The following is a 26,058-nucleotide window of genomic DNA, read 5'->3' as shown; positions in this document are numbered from 1 at the left end:
CCAATGATATCAGGCCACACCCGGTCATGATTACAGACACCTGTGTGTCTTTTGACACTATATAAACGAGTCACCCTGCAGTGTTTGTCATTATACCCTGATGAAGACAGCTTGTCTGTCCAAAACGTTGGACATAAATATTTGTGCATCTGAGCTCCTAGAGTGTGCGGCTCTCCTTAATTTATTTAGGCCGTGACACTCAACACCCCAGGACAGGGGACACAGGACAGGCCAAGACACTCAACACCCCAGGACAGGGGACACAGGACAGGCCAAGACACTCAACACCCCAGGACAGGGGACACAGGACAGGCCAAGACACTCAACACCCCAGGACAGGGGACACAGGACAGGCCAAGACACTCAACACCCCAGGACAGGGGTCACAGGACAGGCCAAGACACTCAACACCCCAGGACAGGGGACACAGGACAGGCCAAGACACTCAACACCCCAGGACAGGGGACACAGGACAGGCCAAGATACTCAACACCCCAGGACCGGGGACACAGGACAGGCCAAGACACTCAACACCCCAGGACATGGGACACAGGACAGGCCAAGACACTCAACACCCCAGGACATGGGACACAGGACAGGCCAAGACACTCAACACCCCAGGACATGGGACACAGGACAGGCCAAGACACTCAACACCCCAGGACATGGGACAGTGACAGGCCAAGATACTCAACGCCCCAGGACAGGGGACACAGGACAGGCCAAGACACTCAACACCCCAGGACAGGGGACACAGGACAGGCCAAGACACTCAACAACTCAGGACATGGGACAGTGACAGGCCAAGATACTCAACGCCCCAGGACAGGGGACACAGGACAGGCCAAGACACTCAACACCCCAGGACAGGGGACACAGGACAGGCCAAGACACTCAACACCCCAGGACAGGGGACACAGGACAGGCCAAGACACTCAACACCCCAGGACAGGGGACACAGGACAGGCCAAGATACTCAACACCCCAGGACCGGGGACACAGGACAGGCCAAGACACTCAACACCCCAGGACATGGGACACAGGACAGGCCAAGACACTCAACACCCCAGGACATGGGACACAGGACAGGCCAAGACACTCAACACCCCAGGACATGGGACACAGGACAGGCCAAGACACTCAACACCCCAGGACATGGGGCAGTGACAGGCCAAGACACTCAACACCCCAGGACATGGGACACAGGACAGGCCAAGACACTCAACACCCCAGGACATGGGACAGTGACAGGCCAAGACACTCAACACCCCAGGACATGGGACAGTGACTATAGAAATACAGAGGGTAGATAGACATTAAACTGAGGTCCTGACTCTCTGTTCAGCTGCCAGGACCATGATGACACTCCTCAGTAGCTGCTGGCTGGTAATCCTAGTTGTCCTGGCTCAATTCCCAGCCTCACCCTTCACGTCTGTCTGTCACCACCATAAACCATCACAGCTATTGTAGTGTCACAACCACCTTATCACCAAGCCTCCATTTTCACATCGTCACTCCTTCCACTGTCAACAGCTCTCCATTATGCTATCCAAGGGTGAGAGCAAGGCGGTATGGTCCGGTACATCGTCCCTTGTAAAATAAATAGTGGGGGGTAAGCCATACTGGTAAAACGTGAGCGTTCACAATGAATACAACATGTCCAGTAGACTATAGGCTACAACACAACTATTTAACATGACTGCATGTCAGCCGCATGAAAAACGTGTGAATTGACTGGAAACCGGGTGGTTTATGCTCCAGAATTGCATTGTGGTTTGAGGAGAACACATTTTGTCAAGGCAGAGATGAGTGGCCGAGACCGAGGCGTAGGTGGACAACAGTGGATGCATCAATTCAGGGTACAAGTGGAGGCTTAATGACAATCACATAATGTTATTACACTATGCCTAGGTGTTGTAGGACAGCTGACTCTTACCATTCATCACATTGCGACCGCACAGAGCACTGCTGGGGTTTGGATGCTGAAATGATTTTGTGAGTGAACAAAGGTGCACTCTAAAAAGAAAAGATTCCTGGAGTATCCTTTAGGGTTTATTCAAATTGAAACTGTGGGGAACACCTATAAGTTCTTTAAAAGGGTTCTTCAAACAATCCTTTTTAATGGATCCTCTAAGAACCTTTTGAAGAACCTTTTTGGGGTTCATTTTTTAATTACTTCCCCTATTATTAATATTATGAATAATAATATGCATAACAATAACAACAATATTTCAGCTCTCAGTGTTTATTAGGATTTTAGTGGTAAAGCAGAATTAAGAAATCCAAATATCAGGTGAACTCCGAGCAGAGTCCCAATGTGTATATCCTCTGGCAGTGTTGATGTTAATGTGTTGATGTTCTCTGTATCCTCTGGCATGTTGATGTTAATGTGTTGATGTCTCTGTATCCTCTGGCAGTGTTGATGTTAATGTGTTGATGTTCTCTGTATCCTCTGGCAGTGTTGATGTTAATGTGTTGATGTCTCTGTATTCTCTGGCATGTTGATGTTAATGTGTTGATGTCTCTGTATCCTCTGGCAGTGTTGATGTTAATGTGTTGATGTTCTCTGTATCCTCTGGCAGTGTTGATGTTAATGTGTTGATGTTCTCTGTATCCTCTGGCAGTGTTGATGTTAATGTGTTGATGTTAATGTGTTGATGTTCTCTGTATCCTCTGGCAGTGTTGATGTTAATGTGTTGATGTTCTCTGTATCCTCTGGCAGTGTTGATGTTAATGTGTTGATGTTCTCTGTATCCTCTGTCCTGTTGATGTTAATGTGTTGATGTTCTCTGTATCCTCTGGCAGTGTTGATGTTAATGTGTTGATGTTCTCTGTATCTTCTAGTAGTGTTGATGTTAATGTGTTGATGTTCTCTGTATCCTCTGGCAGTGTTGATGTTAATGTGTTGATGTTTTCTGTATCCTCTGTCCTGTTGATGTTAATGTGTTGATGTCCTCTGTATCTTCTAGTAGTGTTGATGTTAATGTGTTGATGTTCTCTGTATCCTCTGGCAGTGTTGATGTTAATGTGTTGATGTCTCTGTATCCTCTGGCAGTGTTGATGTTAATGTGTTGATGTCTCTGTATCCTCTGGCAGTGTTGATGTTAATGTGTTGATGTCTCTGTATCCTCTGGCAGTGTTGATGTTAATGTGTTGATGTTCTCTGTATCCTCTGGCAGTGTTGATGTTAATGTGTTGATGTCTCTGTATCCTCTGGCAGTGTTGATGTTAATGTGTTGTTGTTCTCTGTATCCTCTGGCAGTGTTGATGTTAATGTGTTGATGTTAATGTGTTGATGTTCTCTGTATCCTCTGGCAGTGTTGATGTTAATGTGTTGATGTTCTCTGTATCCTCTGGCAGTGTTGATGTTAATGTGTTGATGTCTCTGTATCCTCTGGCAGTGTTGATGTTAATGTGTTGATGTTAATGTGTTGATGTTCTCTGTATCCTCTGGCAGTGTTGATGTTAATGTGTTGATGTTCTCTGTATCCTCTGGCAGTGTTGATGTTAATGTGTTGATGTTCTCTGTATCCTCTGGCAGTGTTGATGTTAATGTGTTGATGTTCTCTGTATCCTCTGGCAGTGTTGATGTTAATGTGTTGATGTTAATGTATTGATGTTCTCTGTATCCTCTGGCAGTGATGATGTTAATGTGTTGATGTTCTCTGTATCCTCTGTCCTGTTGATGTTAATGTGTTGATGTTAATGTGTTGATGTTAATGTGTTGATGTTCTCTGTATCCTCTGGCAGTGTTGATGTTAATGTGTTGATGTTCTCTGTATCCTCTGGCAGTGTTGATGTTAATGTGTTGATGTTCTCTGTATCCTCTGGCAGTGTTGATGTTAATGTGTTGATGTTAATGTGTTGATGTTCTCTGTATCCTCTGGCAGTGTTGATGTTAATGTGTTGATGTTAATGTGTTGATGTTCTCTGTATCCTCTGGCAGTGTTGATGTTAATGTGTTGATGTTCTCTGTATCCTCTGGCAGTGTTGATGTTAATGTGTTGATGTTCTCTGTATCCTCTGGCAGTGTTGATGTTAATGTGTTGATGTTCTCTGTATCCTCTGGCAGTGTTGATGTTAATGTGTTGATGTTCTCTGTATCCTCTGGCAGTGTTGATGTTAATGTGTTGATGTTCTCTGTATCCTCTGGCAGTGTTGATGTTAATGTGTTGATGTCTCTGTATCCTCTGGCAGTGTTGATGTTAATGTGTTGATGTTAATGTGTTGATGTTCTCTGTATCCTCTGGCAGTGTTGATGTTAATGTGTTGATGTTCTCTGTATCCTCTGGCAGTGTTGATGTTAATGTGTTGATGTTCTCTGTATCCTCTGGCAGTGTTGATGTTAATGTGTTGATGTTCTCTGTATCCTCTGGCAGTGTTGATGTTAATGTGTTGATGTTAATGTGTTGATGTTCTCTGTATCCTCTGTCCTCTTGATGTTAATGTGTTGATGTTAATGTGTTGATGTTCTCTGTATCCTCTGGCAGTGTTGATGTTAATGTGTTGATGTTCTCTGTATCCTCTGGCAGTGTTGATGTTAATGTGTTGATGTTCTCTGTATCCTCTGGCAGTGTTGATGTTAATGTGTTGATGTCTCTGTATCCTCTGGCAGTGTTGATGTTAATGTGTTGTTGTTCTCTGTATCCTCTGGCAGTGTTGATGTTAATGTGTTGATGTTCTCTGTATCCTCTGGCAGTGTTGATGTTAATGTGTTGATGTTCTCTGTATCCTCTGGCAGTGTTGATGTTAATGTGTTGATGTTCTCTGTATCCTCTGGCATGTTGATGTTAATGTGTTGATGTTCTCTGTATCCTCTGGCAGTGTTGATGTTAATGTGTTGATGTTCTCTGTATCCTCTGGCAGTGTTGATGTTAATGTGTTGATGTTCTCTGTATCCTCTGGCAGTGTTGATGTTAATGTGTTGATGTTCTCTGTATCCTCTGGCAGTGTTGATGTTAATGTGTTGATGTACTCTGTATCCTCTGGCAGTGTTGATGTTAATGTGTTGATGTTCTCTGTATCCTCTGTCCTGTTGATGTTAATGTGTTGATGTTAATGTGTTGATGTTAATGTGTTGATGTTAATGTGTTGATGTTCTCTGTATCCTCTGGCAGTGTTGATGTTAATGTGTTGATGTTCTCTGTATCCTCTGGCAGTGTTGATGTTAATGTGTTGATGTTAATGTGTTGATGTTCTCTGTATCCTCTGGCAGTGTTGATGTTAATGTGTTGATGTTCTCTGTATCCTCTGTCCTGTTGATGTTAATGTGTTGATGTTAATGTGTTGATGTTAATGTGTTGATGTTAATGTGTTGATGTTCTCTGTATCCTCTGGCAGTGTTGATGTTAATGTGTTGATGTTCTCTGTATCCTCTGGCAGTGTTGATGTTAATGTGTTGATGTTCTCTGTATCCTCTGGCAGTGTTGATGTTAATGTGTTTGATGTTAATGTGTTGATGTTCTCTGTATCCTCTGTCCTCTTGATGTTAATGTGTTGATGTTAATGTGTTGATGTTCTCTGTATCCTCTGGCAGTGTTGATGTTAATGTGTTGATGTTCTCTGTATCCTCTGGCAGTGTTGATGTTAATGTGTTGATGTTCTCTGTATCCTCTGGCAGTGTTGATGTTAATGTGTTGATGTTCTCTGTATCCTCTGGCAGTGTTGATGTTAATGTGTTGATGTTCTCTGTATCCTCTGGCAGTGTTGATGTTAATGTGTTGATGTTCTCTGTATCCTCTGGCAGTGTTGATGTTAATGTGTTGATGTCTCTGTATCCTCTGGCAGTGTTGATGTTAATGTGTTGATGTTAATGTGTTGATGTTCTCTGTATCCTCTGGCAGTGTTGATGTTAATGTGTTGATGTTCTCTGTATCCTCTGGCAGTGTTGATGTTAATGTGTTGATGTTCTCTGTATCCTCTGGCAGTGTTGATGTTAATGTGTTGATGTTCTCTGTATCCTCTGGCAGTGTTGGTGTTAATGTGTTGATGTTAATGTGTTGATGTTCTCTGTATCCTCTGTCCTCTTGATGTTAATGTGTTGATGTTAATGTGTTGATGTTCTCTGTATCCTCTGGCAGTGTTGATGTTAATGTGTTGATGTTCTCTGTATCCTCTGGCAGTGTTGATGTTAATGTGTTGATGTTCTCTGTATCCTCTGGCAGTGTTGATGTTAATGTGTTGATGTCTCTGTATCCTCTGGTAGTGTTGATGTTAATGTATTGTTGTTCTCTGTATCCTCTGGCAGTGTTGATGTTAATGTGTTGATGTTCTCTGTATCCTCTGGCAGTGTTGATGTTAATGTGTTGATGTTCTCTGTATCCTCTGGCAGTGTTGATGTTAATGTGTTGATGTCTCTGTATCCTCTGGCATGTTGATGTTAATGTGTTGATGTTCTCTGTATCCTCTGGCAGTGTTGATGTTAATGTGTTGATGTTCTCTGTATCCTCTGGCAGTGTTGATGTTAATGTGTTGATGTTCTCTGTATCCTCTGGCAGTGTTGATGTTAATGTGTTGATGTTCTCTGTATCCTCTGGCAGTGTTGATGTTAATGTGTTGATGTACTCTGTATCCTCTGGCAGTGTTGATGTTAATGTGTTGATGTTCTCTGTATCCTCTGTCCTGTTGATGTTAATGTGTTGTTGTTCTCTGTATCCTCTGTCCTGTTGATGTTAATGTGTTGATGTTTCTGTATCCTCTGTCCTGTTGATGTTAATGTGTTGATGTTCTCTGTATCCTCTGTCCTGTTGATGTTAATGTGTTGATGTTCTCTGTATCTTCTAGTAGTGTTGATGTTAATGTGTTGATGTTCTCTGTATCTTCTAGTAGTGTTGATGTTAATGTGTTGATGTTCTCTGTATCCTCTGTCCTGTTGATGTTAATGTGTTGATGTTCTCTGTATCCTCTGTCCTGTTGATGTTAATGTGTTGATGTTCTCTGTATCTTCTAGTAGTGTTGATGTTAATGTGTTGATGTTCTCTGTATCTTCTAGTAGTGTTGATGTTAATGTGTTGATGTTCTCTGTATCCTCTGGCATGTTGATGTTAATGTGTTGATGTTCTCTGTATCCTCTGGCAGTGTTGATGTTAATGTGTTGATGTTCTCTGTATCCTCTGGCAGTGTTGATGTTAATGTGTTGATGTCTCTGTATCCTCTGGCATGTTGATGTTAATGTGTTGATGTTCTCTGTATCCTCTGGCAGTGTTGATGTTAATGTGTTGATGTTCTCTGTATCCTCTGGCAGTGTTGATGTTAATGTGTTGATGTTCTCTGTATCCTCTGGCAGTGTTGATGTTAATGTGTTGATGTTCTCTGTATCCTCTGTCCTGTTGATGTTAATGTGTTGTTGTTCTCTGTATCCTCTGTCCTGTTGATGTTAATGTGTTGATGTTCTCTGTATCCTCTGTCCTGTTGATGTTAATGTGTTGATGTTCTCTGTATCCTCTGTCCTGTTGATGTTAATGTGTTGATGTTCTCTGTATCTTCTAGTAGTGTTGATGTTAATGTGTTGATGTTCTCTGTATCTTCTAGTAGTGTTGATGTTAATGTGTTGATGTTCTCTGTATCCTCTGTCCTGTTGATGTTAATGTGTTGATGTTCTCTGTATCCTCTGGCAGTGTTGATGTTAATGTGTTGATGTTCTCTGTATCTTCTAGTAGTGTTGATGTTAATGTGTTGATGTTCTCTGTATCCTCTGGCAGTGTTTGATGTTAATGTGTTGATGTTCTCTGTATCCTCTGGCAGTGTTGATGTTAATGTGTTGATGTTCTCTGTATCCTCTGGCATGTTGATGTTAATGTGTTGATGTTCTCTGTATCCTCTGGCAGTGTTGATGTTAATGTGTTGATGTTCTCTGTATCCTCTGTCCTGTTGATGTTAATGTGTTGATGTTCTCTGTATCCTCTGTCCTGTTGATGTTAATGTGTTGATGTTCTCTGTATCTTCTAGTAGTGTTGATGTTAATGTGTTGATGTTCTCTGTATCCTCTGTCAGTGTTGATGTTAATGTGTTGATGTTAATGTGTTGATGTTCTCTGTATCCTCTGGCAGTGTTGATGTTAATGTGTTGATGTTCTCTGTATTTTCTGGCATGTTGATGTTAATGTGTTGATGTTCTCTGTATCCTCTGGCATGTTGATGTTAATGTGTTGATGTTCTCCGTATCCTCTGGCAGTGTTGATGTTAATGTGTTGATGTTCTCTGTATCCTCTGGCAGTGTTGATGTTAATGTGTTGATGTTCTCTGTATCCTCTGGCATGTTGATGTTAATGTTTTGATGTTCTCTGTATCCTCTGGCAGTGTTGATGTTAATGTGTTGATGTTCTCTGTATCCTCTGGCAGTGTTGATGTTAATGTGTTGATGTCTCTGTATCCTCTGGCTGTGTTGATGTTAATGTGTTGATGTTCTCTGTATCCTCTGGCAGTGTTGATGTTAATGTGTTGTTTTTCTCTGTATCCTCTGGCAGTGTTGATGTTAATGTGTTGATGTTAATGTGTTGATGTTCTCTGTATCCTCTGGCAGTGTTGATGTTAATGTGTTGATGTGCTCTGTATCCTCTGGCAGTGTTGATGTTAATGTGTTGATGTCTCTGTATCCTCTGGCAGTGTTGATGTTATGTGTTGATGTTAATGTGTTGATGTTCTCTGTATCCTCTGGCAGTGTTGATGTTATGTGTTGATGTTCTCTGTATCCTCTGGCAGTGTTGATGTTAATGTGTTGATGTTCTCTGTATCCTCTGGCAGTGTTGATGTTAATGTGTTGATGTTCTCTGTATCCTCTGGCAGTGTTGATGTTAATGTGTTGATGTTAATGTGTTGATGTTCTCTGTATCCTCTGGCAGTGTTGATGTTAATGTGTTGATGTTCTCTGTATCCTCTGTCCTGTTGATGTTAATGTGTTGATGTTAATGTGTTGATGTTAATGTGTTGATGTTCTCTGTATCCTCTGGCAGTGTTTGATGTTAATGTGTTGATGTTCTCTGTATCCTCTGGCAGTGTTGATGTTAATGTGTTGATGTTCTCTGTATCCTCTGGCAGTGTTGATGTTAATGTGTTGATGTCTCTGTATCCTCTGGCAGTGTTGATGTTAATGTGTTGTTGTCCTCTGTATCCTCTGGCAGTGTTGATGTTAATGTGTTGATGTTCTCTGTATCCTCTGGCAGTGTTGATGGTTAATGTGTTGATGTTCTCTGTATCCTCTGGCAGTGTTGATGTTAATGTGTTGATGTCTCTGTATCCTCTGGCATGTTGATGTTAATGTGTTGATGTTCTCTGTATCCTCTGGCAGTGTTGATGTTAATGTGTTGATGTTCTCTGTATCCTCTGACAGTGTTGATGTTAATGTGTTGATGTTCTCTGTATCCTCTGTCCTGTTGATGTTAATGTGTTGTTGTTCTCTGTATCCTCTGTCCTGTTTGATGTTAATGTGTGATGTTCTCTGTATCCTCTGTCCTGTGATGTTAATGTGTTGATGTTCTCTGTATCCTCTGGCAGTGTTGATGTTAATGTGTTGATGTTCTCTGTATCCTCTGGCAGTGTTGATGTTAATGTGTTGATGTTCTCCTGTATCCTCTGGCAGTGTTGATGTTAATGTGTTGATGTTCTCTGTATCCTCTGGCAGTGTTGATGTTAATGTGTTGATGTTCTCTGTATCCTCTGTCCTGTTGATGTTAATGTGTTGATGTTAATGTGTTGATGTTAATGTGTTGATGTTCTCTGTATCCTCTGGCAGTGTTGATGTTAATGTGTTGATGTTCTCTGTATCCTCTGGCAGTGTTGATGTTAATGTGTTGATGTTAATGTGTTGACGTTCTCTGTATCCTCTGGCAGTGTTGATGTTAATGTGTTGATGTTCTCTGTATCCTCTGTCCTGTTGATGTTAATGTGTTGATGTTAATGTGTTGATGTTAATGTGTTGATGTTAATGTGTTGATGTTCTCTGTATCCTCTGGCAGTGTTGATGTTAATGTGTTGATGTTCTCTGTATCCTCTGGCAGTGTTGATGTTAATGTGTTGATGTTCTCTGTATCCTCTGGCAGTGTTGATGTTAATGTGTTGATGTTAATGTGTTGATGTTCTCTGTATCCTCTGTCCTCTTGATGTTAATGTGTTGATGTTAATGTGTTGATGTTCTCTGTATCCTCTGGCAGTGTTGATGTTAATGTGTTGATGTTCTCTGTATCCTCTGTCCTCTTGATGTTAATGTGTTGATGTTAATGTGTTGATGTTCTCTGTATCCTCTGGCAGTGTTGATGTTAATGTGTTGATGTCTCTGTATCCTCTGGCAGTGTTGATGTTAATGTGTTGATGTTCTCTGTATCCTCTGGCAGTGTTGATGTTAATGTGTTGTTTTTCTCTGTATCCTCTGGCAGTGTTGATGTTAATGTGTTGATGTTAATGTGTTGATGTTCTCTGTATCCTCTGGCAGTGTTGATGTTAATGTGTTGATGTGCTCTGTATCCTCTGGCAGTGTTGATGTTAATGTGTTGATGTCTCTGTATCCTCTGGCAGTGTTGATGTTAATGTGTTGATGTTAATGTGTTGATGTTCTCTGTATCCTCTGGCAGGTTGATGGTAATGTGTTGATGTTCTCTGTATCCTCTGGCAGTGTTGATGTTAATGTGTTGATGTTCTCTGTATCCTCTGGCAGTGTTGATGTTAATGTGTTGATGTTCTCTGTATCCTCTGGCAGTGTTGATGTTAATGTGTTGATGTTAATGTGTTGATGTTCTCTGTATCCTCTGGCAGTGTTGATGTTAATGTGTTGATGTTCTCTGTATCCTCTGTCCTGTTGATGTTAATGTGTTGATGTTAATGTGTTGATGTTAATGTGTTGATGTTCTCTGTATCCTCTGGCAGTGTTGATGTTAATGTGTTGATGTTCTCTGTATCCTCTGGCAGTGTTGATGTTAATGTGTTGATGTTCTCTGTATCCTCTGGCAGTGTTGATGTTAATGTGTTGATGTCTCTGTATCCTCTGGCAGTGTTGATGTTAATGTGTTGTTGTCCTCTGTATCCTCTGGCAGTGTTGATGTTAATGTGTTGATGTTCTCTGTATCCCTCTGGCAGTGTTGATGTTAATGTGTTGATGTTCTCTGTATCCTCTGGCAGTGTTGATGTTAATGTGTTGATGTCTCTGTATCCTCTGGCATGTTGATGTTAATGTGTTGATGTTCTCTGTATCCTCTGGCAGTGTTGATGTTAATGTGTTGATGTTCTCTGTATCCTCTGACAGTGTTGATGTTAATGTGTTGATGTTCTCTGTATCCTCTGTCCTGTTGATGTTAATGTGTTGTTGTTCTCTGTATCCTCTGTCCTGTTGATGTTAATGTGTTGATGTTCTCTGTATCCTCTGTCCTGTTGATGTTAATGTGTTGATGTTCTCTGTATCCTCTGGCAGTGTTGATGTTAATGTGTTGATGTTCTCTGTATCCTCTGGCAGTGTTGATGTTAATGTGTTGATGTTCTCTGTATCCTCTGGCAGTGTTGATGTTAATGTGTTGATGTTCTCTGTATCCTCTGGCAGTGTTGATGTTAATGTGTTGATGTTCTCTGTATCCTCTGTCCTGTTGATGTTAATGTGTTGATGTTAATGTGTTGATGTTAATGTGTTGATGTCCTCTGTATCCTCTGGCAGTGTTGATGTTAATGTGTTGATGTTCTCTGTATCCTCTGGCAGTGTTGATGTTAATGTGTTGATGTTAATGTGTTGATGTTCTCTGTATCCTCTGGCAGTGTTGATGTTAATGTGTTGATGTTCTCTGTATCCTCTGTCCTGTTGATGTTAATGTGTTGATGTTAATGTGTTGATGTTAATGTGTTGATGTTAATGTGTTGATGTTCTCTGTATCCTCTGGCAGTGTTGATGTTAATGTGTTGATGTTCTCTGTATCCTCTGGCAGTGTTGATGTTAATGTGTTGATGTTCTCTGTATCCTCTGGCAGTGTTGATGTTAATGTGTTGATGTTAATGTGTTGATGTTGTCTGTATCCTCTGTCCTCTTGATGTTAATGTGTTGATGTTAATGTGTTGATGTTCTCTGTATCCTCTGGCAGTGTTGATGTTAATGTGTTGATGTTCTCTGTATCCTCTGGCAGTGTTGATGTTAATGTGTTGATGTTCTCTGTATCCTCTGGCAGTGTTGATGTTAATGTGTTGATGTTCTCTGTATCCTCTGGCAGTGTTGATGTTAATGTGTTGATGTTCTCTGTATCCTCTGGCAGTGTGATGTTAAGTGTGATGTTCTCTGTATCCTCTGGCAGTGTTGATGTTAATGTGTTGATGGTCTCTGTATCCTCTGGCGTGTTGATGTTAAGTGTTGATGTAACTGTGTGATGTTCTCTGTATCCTCTGGCCGTGTTGATGTAATGTGTTGATGTCTCTGTATCCTTGGCAGTGTTGATGTTAATGTGTTGATGTTCTCTGTATCCTCTGGCAGTGTTGATGTTAATGTGTTGATGTTCTCTGTATCCTCTGGCCGTTGTGGTGTTAATGTGTGATGTTAATGTGTTGATGGTCTCTGTATCTCTGTCCTTTGATGTTCATGTGTTGATGTAATGGTTGATGTTCTCTGTATCCTCTGGCAGTGTTGATGTTAATGTGTTGATGTTCTCTGTATCCTCTGGCAGTGTTGATGTTAATGTGTTGATGTTCTCTGTATCCTCTGGCAGTGTTGATGTTAATGTGTTGATGTCTCTGTATCCTCTGGCAGTGTTGATGTTAATGTGATGTTCTCTGTATCCTCTGGCAGTGTTGATGTTAATGTGTTGAGTTCTCTGATCCTCTGGCAGTGTTGATGTTAATGTGTTGATGTCTCTGTACCTCTGGCATGTTGATGTTAATGTGTTGATGTTCTCTGTATCCTCTGCGTGTTGATGTTAATGTGTTGATGTTCTCTGTATCCTCTGGCGTGTTGATGTTAATGTGTTGATGTTCTCTGTATCCTCTGGCAGTGTTGATGTTAATGTGTTGATGTTTCTCTGTATCCTCTGGCAGTGTTGATGTTAATGTGTTGATGTACTCTGTATCCTCTGGCAGTGTTGATGTTAATGTGTTGATGTTCTCTGTATCCTCTGTCCTGTTGATGTTAATGTGTTGTTGTTCTCTGCATCCTCTGTCCTGTTGATGTTAATGTGTTGATGTTTCTGTATCCTCTGTCCTGTTGATGTTAATGTGTTGATGTTCTCTGTATCCTCTGTCCTGTTGATGTTAATGTGTTGATGTTCTCTGTATCTTCTAGTAGTGTTGATGTTAATGTGTTGATGTTCTCTGTATCTTCTAGTAGTGTTGATGTTAATGTGTTGATGTTCTCTGTATCCTCTGTCCTGTTGATGTTAATGTGTTGATGTTCTCTGTATCCTCTGTCCTGTTGATGTTAATGTGTTGATGTTCTCTGTATCTTCTAGTAGTGTTGATGTTAATGTGTTGATGTTCTCTGTATCTTCTAGTAGTGTTGATGTTAATGTGTTGATGTTCTCTGTATCCTCTGGCATGTTGATGTTAATGTGTTGATGTTCTCTGTATCTTCTGGCAGTGTTGATGTTAATGTGTTGATGTTCTCTGTATCCTCTGGCAGTGTTGATGTTAATGTGTTGATGCCTCTGTATCCTCTGGCATGTTGATGTTAATGTGTTGATGTTCTCTGTATCCTCTGGCAGTGTTGATGTTAATGTGTTGATGTTCTCTGTATCCTCTGGCAGTGTTGATGTTAATGTGTTGATGTTCTCTGTATCCTCTGGCAGTGTTGATGTTAATGTGTTGATGTTCTCTGTATCCTCTGTCCTGTTGATGTTAATGTGTTGTTGTTCTCTGTATCCTCTGTCCTGTTGATGTTAATGTGTTGATGTTCTCTGTATCCTCTGTCCTGTTGATGTTAATGTGTTGATGTTCTCTGTATCCTCTGTCCTGTTGATGTTAATGTGTTGATGTTCTCTGTATCTTCTAGTAGTGTTGATGTTAATGTGTTGATGTTCTCTGTATCTTCTAGTAGTGTTGATGTTAATGTGTTGATGTTCTCTGTATCCTCTGTCCTGTTGATGTTAATGTGTTGATGTTCTCTGTATCCTCTGGCAGTGTTGATGTTAATGTGTTGATGTTCTCTGTATCTTCTAGTAGTGTTGATGTTAATGTGTTGATGTTCTCTGTATCCTCTGGCAGTGTTGATGTTAATGTGTTGATGTTCTCTGTATCCTCTGGCAGTGTTGATGTTAATGTGTTGATGTTCTCTGTATCCTCTGGCATGTTGATGTTAATGTGTTGATGTTCTCTGTATCCTCTGGCAGTGTTGATGTTAATGTGTTGATGTTCTCTGTATCCTCTGTCCTGTTGATGTTAATGTGTTGATGTTCTCTGTATCCTCTGTCCTGTTGATGTTAATGTGTTGATGTTCTCTGTATCTTCTAGTAGTGTTGATGTTAATGTGTTGATGTTCTCTGTATCCTCTGTCAGTGTTGATGTTAATGTGTTGATGTTAATGTGTTGATGTTCTCTGTATCCTCTGGCAGTGTTGATGTTAATGTGTTGATGTTCTCTGTATTTTCTGGCATGTTGATGTTAATGTGTTGATGTTCTCTGTATCCTCTGGCATGTTGATGTTAATGTGTTGATGTTCTCCGTATCCTCTGGCAGTGTTGATGTTAATGTGTTGATGTTCTCTGTATCCTCTGGCAGTGTTGATGTTAATGTGTTGATGTTCTCTTTATCCTCTGTCCTCTTGATGTTAATGTGTTGATGTTAATGTGTTGATGTTCTCTGTATCCTCTGGCAGTGTTGATGTTAATGTGTTGATGTTCTCTGTATCCTCTGGCAGTGTTGATGTTAATGTGTTGATGTTCTCTGTATCCTCTGGCAGTGTTGATGTTAATGTGTTGATGTTCTCTGTATCCTCTGGCAGTGTTGATGTTAATGTGTTGATGTTCTCTGTATCCTCTGGCAGTGTTGATGTTAATGTGTTGATGTTCTCTGTATCCTCTGGCAGTGTTGATGTTAATGTGTTGATGTCTCTGTATCCTCTGGCAGTGTTGATGTTAATGTGTTGATGTTAATGTGTTGATGTTCTCTGTATCCTCTGGCAGTGTTGATGTTAATGTGTTGATGTTCTCTGTATCCTCTGGCAGTGTTGATGTTAATGTGTTGATGTTCTCTGTATCCTCTGGCAGTGTTGATGTTAATGTGTTGATGTTCTCTGTATCCTCTGGCAGTGTTGGTGTTAATGTGTTGATGTTAATGTGTTGATGTTCTCTGTATCCTCTGTCCTCTTGATGTTAATGTGTTGATGTTAATGTGTTGATGTTCTCTATATCCTCTGGCAGTGTTGATGTTAATGTGTTGATGTTCTCTGTATCCTCTGGCAGTGTTGATGTTAATGTGTTGATGTTCTCTGTATCCTCTGGCAGTGTTGATGTTAATGTGTTGATGTCTCTGTATCCTCTGGCAGTGTTGATGTTAATGTGTTGTTGTTCTCTGTATCCTCTGGCAGTGTTGATGTTAATGTGTTGATGTTCTCTGTATCCTCTGGCAGTGTTGATGTTAATGTGTTGATGTTCTCTGTATCCTCTGGCAGTGTTGATGTTAATGTGTTGATGTCTCTGTATCCTCTGGCATGTTGATGTTAATGTGTTGATGTTCTCTGTATCCTCTGGCAGTGTTGATGTTAATGTGTTGATGTTCTCTGTATCCTCTGGCAGTGTTGATGTTAATGTGTTGATGTTCTCTGTATCCTCTGGCAGTGTTGATGTTAATGTGTTGATGTTCTCTGTATCCTCTGGCAGTGTTGATGTTAATGTGTTGATGTACTCTGTATCCTCTGGCAGTGTTGATGTTAATGTGTTGATGTTCTCTGTATCCTCTGTCCTGTTGATGTTAATGTGTTGTTGTTCTCTGTATCCTCTGTCCTGTTGATGTTAATGTGTTGATGTTTCTGTATCCTCTGTCCTGTTGATGTTAATGTGTTGATGTTCTCTGTATCCTCTGTCCTGTTGATGTTAATGTGTTGATGTTCTCTGTATCTTCTAGTAGTGTTGATGTTAATGTGTTGATGTTCTCTGTATCTTCTAGTAGTGTTGATGTTAATGTGTTGATGTTCTCTGTATCCTCTGTCCTGTTGATGTTAATGTGTTGATGTTCTCTGTATCCTCTGTCCTGTTGATGTTAATGTGTTGATGTTCTCTGTATCTTCTAGTAGTGTTGATGTTAATGTGTTGATGTTCTCTGTATCTTCTAGTAGTGTTGATGTTAATGTGTTGATGTTCTCTGTATCCTCTGGCATGTTGATGTTAATGTGTTGATGTTCTCTGTATCTTCTGGCAGTGTTGATGTTAATGTGTTGATGTTCTCTGTATCCTCTGGCAGTGTTGATGTTAATGTGTTGATGTCTCTGTATCCTCTGGCATGTTGATGTTAATGTGTTGATGTTCTCTGTATCCTCTGGCAGTGTTGATGTTAATGTGTTGATGTTCTCTGTATCCTCTGGCAGTGTTGATGTTAATGTGTTGATGTTCTCTGTATCCTCTGGCAGTGTTGATGTTAATGTGTTGATGTTCTCTGTATCCTCTGTCCTGTTGATGTTAATGTGTTGTTGTTCTCTGTATCCTCTGTCCTGTTGATGTTAATGTGTTGATGTTCTCTGTATCCTCTGTCCTGTTGATGTTAATGTGTTGATGTTCTCTGTATCCTCTGTCCTGTTGATGTTAATGTGTTGATGTTCTCTGTATCTTCTAGTAGTGTTGATGTTAATGTGTTGATGTTCTCTGTATCTTCTAGTAGTGTTGATGTTAATGTGTTGATGTTCTCTGTATCCTCTGTCCTGTTGATGTTAATGTGTTGATGTTCTCTGTATCCTCTGGCAGTGTTGATGTTAATGTGTTGATGTTCTCTGTATCTTCTAGTAGTGTTGATGTTAATGTGTTGATGTTCTCTGTATCCTCTGGCAGTGTTGATGTTAATGTGTTGATGTTCTCTGTATCCTCTGGCAGTGTTGATGTTAATGTGTTGATGTTCTCTGTATCCTCTGGCATGTTGATGTTAATGTGTTGATGTTCTCTGTATCCTCTGGCAGTGTTGATGTTAATGTGTTGATGTTCTCTGTATCCTCTGTCCTGTTGATGTTAATGTGTTGATGTTCTCTGTATCCTCTGTCCTGTTGATGTTAATGTGTTGATGTTCTCTGTATCTTCTAGTAGTGTTGATGTTAATGTGTTGATGTTCTCTGTATCCTCTGTCAGTGTTGATGTTAATGTGTTGATGTTAATGTGTTGATGTTCTCTGTATCCTCTGGCAGTGTTGATGTTAATGTGTTGATGTTCTCTGTATTTTCTGGCATGTTGATGTTAATGTGTTGATGTTCTCTGTATCCTCTGGCATGTTGATGTTAATGTGTTGATGTTCTCCGTATCCTCTGGCAGTGTTGATGTTAATGTGTTGATGTTCTCTGTATCCTCTGGCAGTGTTGATGTTAATGTGTTGATGTTCTCTGTATCCTCTGGCATGTTGATGTTAATGTTTTGATGTTCTCTGTATCCTCTGGCAGTGTTGATGTTAATGTGTTGATGTTCTCTGTATCCTCTGGCAGTGTTGATGTTAATGTGTTGATGTCTCTGTATCCTCTGGCAGTGTTGATGTTAATGTGTTGATGTTCTCTGTATCCTCTGGCAGTGTTGATGTTAATGTGTTGTTTTTCTCTGTATCCTCTGGCAGTGTTGATGTTAATGTGTTGATGTTAATGTGTTGATGTTCTCTGTATCCTCTGGCAGTGTTGATGTTAATGTGTTGATGTGCTCTGTATCCTCTGGCAGTGTTGATGTTAATGTGTTGATGTCTCTGTATCCTCTGGCAGTGTTGATGTTAATGTGTTGATGTTAATGTGTTGATGTTCTCTGTATCCTCTGGCAGTGTTGATGTTAATGTGTTGATGTTCTCTGTATCCTCTGGCAGTGTTGATGTTAATGTGTTGATGTTCTCTGTATCCTCTGGCAGTGTTGATGTTAATGTGTTGATGTTCTCTGTATCCTCTGGCAGTGTTGATGTTAATGTGTTGATGTTAATGTGTTGATGTTCTCTGTATCCTCTGGCAGTGTTGATGTTAATGTGTTGATGTTCTCTGTATCCTCTGTCCTGTTGATGTTAATGTGTTGATGTTAATGTGTTGATGTTAATGTGTTGATGTTCTCTGTATCCTCTGGCAGTGTTGATGTTAATGTGTTGATGTTCTCTGTATCCTCTGGCAGTGTTGATGTTAATGTGTTGATGTTCTCTGTATCCTCTGGCAGTGTTGATGTTAATGTGTTGATGTCTCTGTATCCTCTGGCAGTGTTGATGTTAATGTGTTGTTGTCCTCTGTATCCTCTGGCAGTGTTGATGTTAATGTGTTGATGTTCTCTGTATCCTCTGGCAGTGTTGATGTTAATGTGTTGATGTTCTCTGTATCCTCTGGCAGTGTTGATGTTAATGTGTTGATGTCTCTGTATCCTCTGGCATGTTGATGTTAATGTGTTGATGTTCTCTGTATCCTCTGGCAGTGTTGATGTTAATGTGTTGATGTTCTCTGTATCCTCTGACAGTGTTGATGTTAATGTGTTGATGTTCTCTGTATCCTCTGTCCTGTTGATGTTAATGTGTTGTTGTTCTCTGTATCCTCTGTCCTGTTGATGTTAATGTGTTGATGTTCTCTGTATCCTCTGTCCTGTTGATGTTAATGTGTTGATGTTCTCTGTATCCTCTGTCCTGTTGATGTTAATGTGTTGATGTTCTCTGTATCTTCTAGTAGTGTTGATGTTAATGTGTTGATGTTCTCTGTATCCTCTGTCCTGTTGATGTTAATTTGTTGATGTTCTCTGTATCCTCTGTCCTGTTGATGTTAATGTGTTGATGTTCTCTGTATCTTCTAGTAGTGTTGATGTTAATGTGTTGATGTTCTCTGTATCTTCTAGTAGTGTTGATGTTAATGTGTTGATGTTCTCTGTATCCTCTGGCATGTTGATGTTAATGTGTTGATGTTCTCTGTATCCTCTGGCAGTGTTGATGTTAATGTGTTGATGTTCTCTGTATCCTCTGGCAGTGTTGATGTTAATGTGTTGATGTTCTCTGTATCCTCTGGCAGTGTTGATGTTAATGTGTTGATGTTCTCTGTATCCTCTGGCAGTGTTGATGTTAATGTGTTGATGTTGTCTGTATCCTCTGTCCTGTTGATGTTAATGTGTTGATGTTCTCTGTATCCTCTGGCAGTGTTGATGTTAATGTGTTGATGTTCTCTGTATCCTCTGGCATGTTGATGTTAATGTGTTGATGTTCTCTGTATCCTCTGGCATGTTGATGTTAATGTGTTGATGTTCTCCGTATCCTCTGGCAGTGTTGATGTTAATGTGTTGATGTTCTCTGTATCCTCTGGCAGTGTTGATGTTAATGTGTTGATGTTCTCTGTATCCTCTGGCATGTTGATGTTAATGTGTTGATGTTCTCCGTATCCTCTGGCAGTGTTGATGTTAATGTGTTGATGTTCTCTGTATCCTCTGGCAGTGTTGATGTTAATGTGTTGATGTTCTCTGTATCCTCTGGCATGTTGATGTTAATGTGTTGATGTTCTCTGTATCCTCTGGCAGTGTTGATGTTAATGTGTTGATGTTCTCTGTATCCTCTGGCAGTGTTGATGTTAATGTGTTGATGTTCTCTGTATCCTCTGGCAGTGTTGATGTTAATGTGTTGATGTTCTCTGTATCCTCTGGCAGTGTTGATGTTAATGTGTTGATGTTCTCTGTATCCTCTGGCAGTGTTGATGTTAATGTGTTGATGTTCTCTGTATCCTCTGGCATGTTGATGTTAATGTGTTGATGTTCTCTGTATCCTCTGGCAGTGTTGATGTTAATGTGTTGATGTTCTCCGTATCCTCTGGCAGTGTTGATGTTAATGTGTTGATGTTCTCTGTATCCTCTGGCAGTGTTGATGTTAATGTGTTGATGTTCTCTGTATCCTCTGGCAGTGTTGATGTTAATGTGTTGATGTTCTCCGTATCCTCTGGCAGTGTTGATGTTAATGTGTTGATGTTAATGTGTTGATGTTTTCTGTATCCCCTGGCAGTGTTGATGTTAATGTGTTGATGTTCTCTGTATCCTCTGTCCTGTTGATGTTAATGTGTTGATGTTCTCTGTATCCTCTGGCAGTGTTGATGTTAATGTGTTGATGTTCTCCGTATCCTCTGGCAGTGTTGATGTTAATGTGTTGATGTTAATGTGTTGATGTTAATGTGTTGATGTTAATGTGTTGATGTTAATGTGTTGATGTTCTCTGTATCCTCTAGTAGTGTTGATGTTAATGTGTTGATGTTCTCCGTATCCATAGCCAGAATGATTTTTCAGTGCATGGTGATCGAACAGGCTTCCTGTTATATTCATCAGAGGTGTAAGGAGGGTGAAGTCTGTGAATCCCAAAAACGTTTTAATTATACAGATAATTAACAAAACATAAACACGACCGTATTTATACCTTGGTTTTTGTAGTAAATGTGAATGAAAAGGATAATGGTTGACAATGGTTTTCATTCACATACCTTGTCCATAATATAGAGGTCTATGGGATTTTCATTGAAGAGGTAAGGGAGGATAGTAAAGTCTAAGGGAGGATGATAAAGGCTAAGGAAGGATAGTAAAGGCTAAGGGAGGATGATAAAGGCTAAGGGAGGATGGTAAAGGCTAAGGAAGGATGATAAAGGCTAAGGGAGGATGATAAAGGCTAAGGAAGGATAGTAAAGGCTAAGGGAGGATGATAAAGGCTAAGGGAGGATGGTAAAGGCTAAGGAAGGATGATAAAGGCTAAGGGAGGATGGTAAAGGCTAAGGAAGGATGATAAAGGCTAAGGGAGGATGATAAAGGCTAAGGAAGGATAGTAAAGGCTAAGGGAGGATGATAAAGGCTAAGGAAGGATGATAAAGACTAAGGGAGGATGATAAAGGCTAACGAAGGATGATAAAGGCTAAGGGAGGATTGGAAAAGGCGAAGGAAGAATGGTAAAGGCTAAGGGAGGATGGTAAAGGCTAAGGAAGGATGGTAAAGGCTAAGGGAGGATGGTAAAGGCTAAGGAAGGATGATAAAAGCTAAGGGAGGATGATAAAGGCTAAGGAAGGATGATAAAGGCTAAGGGAGGATGGTAAATGTGATCTGCATAACATTCCAATAGACATACATTTTTACATTTTAGCAGACGCTCTTATCCAGAGCGACTTATAGTAGTGAATGCATACATTTCATACATCTTTTTTTTTCTTCCCCGTACTGGCCCCCCGTGGGAATCGAACCCACAACCCTGGCATTGCAAACACCATGCTCTACCAACTGAGCCACACGGGACCCATACCTTGGTATGTCTCCTCGTCTTTGTTGTCACGTGTGCTCCAACTCCGGCCTCTAGGTCACCAGACTGCTGGTTATGGCGCACACCTGTCACCATCGTTACACGCACCAGCGCATCATCAGACTCACCTGGACTCCATCACCTCCCTGATTACCTTCCCTATGTATGTCACTCCCTTTGGTTTCTTCCCCAGGTGTTATTGTTTCTGTTCCTGTGTCAGTTCTGTGCGTTGTTCGTGTTTCTTATTTTGTATAATGTTGTGTTTATTTATTAAAACACTCACTTCCTGAACTTGCTTCCCGACTCAGCGCACATGCTTACATGTACAGTATACCTGCAGACAGACAGTAAAGTGAGCAGTTCAGTCATCTGCACCCAAGCTAGACTTCAACATATTCTTATAGCTTACATATTCTTACCTCTTTGTTGATTGATATTGTTGGTTCTGTTTTTCTGTGCTCCGTTTTTTTACTTAACAAATAAGGAACACTAAAAATGTGCACTTATAAATAATAACAATTTTAATCAAAATACAGCTGTAGACAGAAGTCAAAGATCAAAACATCACACATACAACTGATGTCTTTCCTGAGTTCTGCAAAATAGGAAAAGTCCAAGTTGCTTTTATTATGCTGTAGTCAACCCCCTGTGATGTAACTGCCTACGTCATTACCTTCTACTCATGAGACCAAGCCCATGCCTACACAGCTGTACAAACAAGAGTTTCAGTGTTTTCTAAAGGCTCAGCAGTAAATGTCCACTCCCCTAGTTGATTTATAGTGGTATGTCTGACTAGTCTCTTATCTCTTTCACTCGATTATATGGATCAGACAGCGTCGTGTTTATTGATCTGTTTGTCAGCAGAGTAGGCAACCCTGTCATTTTTACAGTATAATTTTTTAAAATGCGTGCAGGTACTTGGGCGTCCCGTACCGGTAAGACATTACATCTAGTTTCACCCCTGATGCTATCTGATGTGAGGGCAATGTTCTGGCATTCTACAACTAAATGGTTTCATCAGCCAGGTTACTGACATGGTTTCATCAGCCAGGTTAATGACATGGTTTCATCAGCCAGGTCACTGACATGTTTTCATCAGCCAGGTTACTGACATGGTTTCATCAGCCAGGTTACTGACATGTTTTCATCAGCCAGGTTACTGACATGGTTTCATCAGCCAGGTTACTGACATGGTTTCATCAGCCAGGTCACTGACATGGTTTCATCAGCCAGGTTACTGACATGGTTTCATCAGCCAGGTTACTGACATGGTTTCATCAGCCAGGTTACTGGAATGGTTTCATCAGCCAGGTTACTGACATGGTTTCATCAGCCAGGCTACTGACATGGTTTCATCAGCCAGGTTACTGACATGGTTTCATCAGCCAGGTTACTGGAATGGTTTCATCAGCCAGGTTACTGACATGGTTTCATCAGCCAGGTTACTGACAAATAAACCAAAGATCTTTAAGATCTTAGTGAAAAGCTGAAAACAGTAGATTAGTGCGATTGTGGTGTGTAAGAAAGAGAAGAGAACACACACACACAGAGAGAGAGAGAGATCAGAACAGAGGACAGACAGACAGACAGACAGACAGACAGACAGACAGACAGACAGACAGACAGACAGACAAAGGGAGGGTGAGGACAGGGGAGGAGTGTGATGACAGTGATTATTAATGAGTTGGCCTGTGATCCCTGGATGTTGAATATCAAGGATTACTGTTAATCCGGCCACAGGAGAGGACATCTGACTCACACACACACACACACACACACACACACACACACAGATACATCCAGCAAAGAGAAAGCAGAGAATGTGTGACGCGCTGTAGAATGCTGTGGTAGCCACGCTCGTTAATAAGTGTGCCTTGAATTTTAAATAAATCACTGACAGTGTTACTGTAATAAAGTCTGTGTGAGCTGGTGTGAAGGAGTCAGGCGCAGGACAGCAGATATGAGTAAAAAACGTATTTACTCAAAATACAAACAAATACAACGCAATAATGCGAGCCCACAATAACGGACCGTATTACATACAAACAATTATTTACAAACAAACATGGGGGAACAGAGGTTTAAATAATGAACAAGTAATTGGGGAATTGAAACCAGGTGTGTAAGACAAAGACAAAACAAATGGAAAATGAAAATTGGATCGGCGATGGCTAGAAGGCCGGTGACGTCGACCGCCGAACGCCGCCCGAACAAGGTCAGGGACCGACTTCGGCGAAAGTCGTGACAGTCACCAGCAAAGCACCCCCCCCCCACCATCACACCACCTCCTCCTCCATGCTTTACGGTTGGAACCATTTCATTTAACAGGTGTCCCATAATTTGTGGAATTTCTTTCCTTCTTAATGCGTTTGAGCCAATCAGTTGTGTTGTGACAAGGTAGGAGTGGTATACAGAAGATAGCCCTATTTGGTAAAAGACCATCACTCTCCTTCTTGGTCAAATAGCCCTTACACAGCCTGGAGGTATGTTGGGTCATTGTCCTGTTGAAAAACAAATGATAGTCCCACTAAGCGCAAATAAGATGGGATGGCGTATTGCTGCAGAATGCTGTGGTAGCCATGCTGATTAAGTGTGCTTTGAACTCTAAATAAATATCTGACAGTGTCACCAGCAAAGCACCCCCACACTATCATACCTCCTCCTCCATGCTTCATGGTGCCAACCACACATGCGGAGATCATCCGTTCACCTACTCTGCGTCTCAGAAAGACAAGGCGGTTGGAACCCAAAAATCTCAAATTCGGACTCCTCAGACCAAAGGACAGATTTCCACGAGTCTAATGTCCATTGCTCATGTTTCTTGGCCCAAGCAAGTCTCTTCTTCTTATTGGTGTCCTTTAGTAGTGGATTCTTTGCAGCAATTCGACCATGAAGGCCTGATTCACACAGTCTCCTCTGAACAGTTGATGTTGAGATTTGTCTGTTACTTGAACTCTGTGAAGCATTCATTTGGGCTGCAATTTCTGAGGCTGGTAACTCTAATGAACTAATCCTCTGCAGCAAAGGTAACTCTGGGTTTTCCTTTCCTGTGGTCAGTCCTCATGAGAGCCAGTTTCATCATAGTGCTTGATGGTTTTTGAGACTGCACTTGAAGATACTTTCAAAGTTCTTGAAATTTTCCACATTGACTGACCTTCATGTCTTAAAGTAATGATGTCGTTTCTCTTTGCTTATTTGAGCTGTTCGTGACATAATATGGACGAGTATGTGTGTCCATACTTTTGACTTGTACTGTATTTCCTGGGTTATTGTTAGATGATTGCTAGCTATAATGAACATGGCAGTTCAAATCAAATCAAAATCAAATCAAATTTATTTATATAGCCCTTCGTATATCAGCTGAAATCTCAAAGTGCTGTACAGAAACCCAGCCTAAAACCCCAAACAGCAAGCGATGCATGTGAAAGAGGCACGGTGGCTAGGAAAAACTCCCTAGGAAAAACTCCCTAGAAAGGCCAAAAACCTAGGAAGAAACCTAGAGAGGAACCAGGCTATGAGGGGTGGCCAGTCCTCTTCTGGCTGTGCCAGGTGGATATTATAACAGAACATGGTCAAGATGTTAAAATGTTCATAAATGACCAGCATGGTCAAATAATAATAATCATTGTAGTTGTCGAGGGTGCAACAAGCACGTCCGGTGAACAGGTCAGGGTTCCGTAGCCGCAGGCAGAACAGTTGAAACTGGAGCAGCAGCATGGCCAGGTGGACTGGGGACAGCAAGGAGTCATCATGCCAGGTAGTCCCGAGGCATGGTCCTAGGGCTCAGGTCCTCCGAGAGAGAGAAAGAAAGAAAGAGAGAAAGAGAGAATTAGAGAGAGCATATTTAAATTCACACAGGACACCGGATAAGACAAGAGAATACTCCAGATGTAACAGACTGACCCTAGCCCCCCGGCACATAAACTACTGCAGCATAAATACTGGAGGCTGAGACAGGAGGGATCAGAAGACACTGTGGCCCCATCCGATGATACCCCCGGACAGGGCCAAACAGGCAGGATATAACCCCACCCACTTTGCCAAAGCACAGCCCCCACACCACTAGAGGGATGTCTACAACCACCAACTTACCGTCCGAAGACAAGGTCGAGTATAGCCCACAAAAATCTCCGCCATGGCACAACCCAAAGGGGGGGCGCCAACCCAGACAGGAAGACCACGTCAGTGACTCAACCCACTCAAGTGACGCACCCCTCCCATGGACGGCATGGAAGAACACCAGTAAGTCAGTGACTCAGCCCCTGTAATAGGGTTAGAGGCAGAGAATCCCAGTGGAAAGAGGGGAACCGGCAAGGCAGAGACAGCAAGGGCGGTTCGTTGCTCCAGCCTTTCTGTTCACCTTCACACTCCTGGGCCAGACTATACTTAATCATAGGACCTACTGAAGAGATAAGTCTTCAGTAAAGACTTAAAGGTTGAGACTGAGTCTGCGTCTCTCACATGGGTAGGCAGACCATTCCATAAAAATGGAGCTCTATAGGAGAAAGCCCTACCTCCAGCCGTTTGCTTAGAAATTCTAGGGACAATTAGGAGGCCTGCGTCTTGTGACCGTAGCGTACGTGTAGGTATGTACGGCAGGACCAAATCGGAAAGATAGGTAGGAGCAAGCCCATGTAATGCTTTGTAGGTTAGCAGTAAAACCTTGAAATCAGCCCTTGCCTTAACAGGAAGCCAGTGTAGGGAGGCTAGCACTGGAGTAATA

The sequence above is a fragment of the Salmo trutta genome, chromosome 12 (assembly GCF_901001165.1).
Source record: "Salmo trutta chromosome 12, fSalTru1.1, whole genome shotgun sequence".
Classification (NCBI taxonomy): Eukaryota; Metazoa; Chordata; class Actinopteri; order Salmoniformes; family Salmonidae; genus Salmo; species Salmo trutta.
The sequence above is the reverse complement of the archived record's forward strand: the minus strand, read 5'-3'. Positions refer to the sequence as shown.